This window comes from Rattus rattus, chromosome 10, assembly GCF_011064425.1.
Source record: "Rattus rattus isolate New Zealand chromosome 10, Rrattus_CSIRO_v1, whole genome shotgun sequence".
In the NCBI taxonomy this organism is placed as follows: domain Eukaryota; kingdom Metazoa; phylum Chordata; class Mammalia; order Rodentia; family Muridae; genus Rattus; species Rattus rattus.
The window spans coordinates 27,972,037-27,973,184 of NC_046163.1; the positions used below are offsets into that span (position 1 = coordinate 27,972,037).

Consider the following 1,148-nt stretch of genomic DNA (forward strand, 5'->3'; position numbering starts at 1 on the left):
AATGAGTGAAATGTAATGGAGCTGGGTTTGTTTGAGAGTTCATGCAGTTGAGTTCAGGTGAGGGGAGGCAATTAAAGCCAATGAATAAGGAGCCAGAATATTAGAACAAATTGCCAAAGTTAGTGTAATTTGCAGGTAGAGCAATTCAGTTACAAGCTGAGAGAGACCCAATTGGATCAGTCAGCTTGGAGAGAACTTTGAGCCAGAACAGCTCAGTTAAAACAGTCAGCCAGAGTTCAGAAAGAGCTGGAAAGGGTGCGCTTATTCAAGAGTAAGTCTCTGATATGACAATTATGTCTGATGAATAAAAGTTAGTTTTACAAGATTTAAACATTTCTGAAAATATTTAAAGTAAAACATTTTATATCATGTCTAAAATAAATACCCTTTGATAGAATCAATAATAATGGGGAATACTTCAATTTTTTTCATAGCTATTTTCAAAGTATTTTTGTCCTCTATTTCTGCTTCTCTACACATTGTGTTTTAAATTCATAACAGTGATTGCTTTGACAGCACAATTAATTGGAATGACACAGAGATTAGTGTAGCCCTGTGCAAGGATGACACACAAATTTATGAAGTGTCCTATGTTTGTTTAAGCAGATGGGCATTTTTGTCTTCATAGTGTTCCTGAGCACCTGGAATTGGGGCTGACTATCCCAAGAGCTGTTGCTTGTATGTGGCATATGTTCTTCTATTTGGGCTATCATGTCTGGCCTCAATGCGAGAAGAAGCACTTAGCATTACAAAGACTTGAAATGTCACGTTTGGGGGATACCCAGAGCAGCCCTACCCAGTCAGAAATGAAGGAGATAGGGGAGGAGGAAAGGATTGGCAGGAGGAACTGAGAGGGGAAAGCGAGCAGGATGCAGTGAATTATTAAAAATATTAAATTACACTTAAAAATAATAAAATTCAGAACAACTCTTGAAGACTCAAATGAGGAAGCAAAACCAGGGACTCATATTTGTTGAAGTTTTGTCTTTTGCTGTTATTGTAATGCTAAGTGCTAGACCCCAAGATCCGCACTTTGCACTGGCTTCTGGAAAACGGACCACAGTTAATTCTGAGTGATAAATTAAAATATAAGCAGCCAATAGCTAGCAAAAGAGAATGAGGCAGGACTGAGGTTTCCCAGGCTAGAG

At 38.3% G+C, this 1,148-nt stretch overlaps 1 pseudogene; it reads left to right on the top strand.

Annotated features, from left to right (window-relative positions):
• The first annotated feature begins 500 nt into the window (after positions 1-500).
• Positions 501-598, top strand: LOC116911893 (annotated as a pseudogene).
• The last annotated feature ends 550 nt before the right edge of the window (positions 599-1,148 follow it).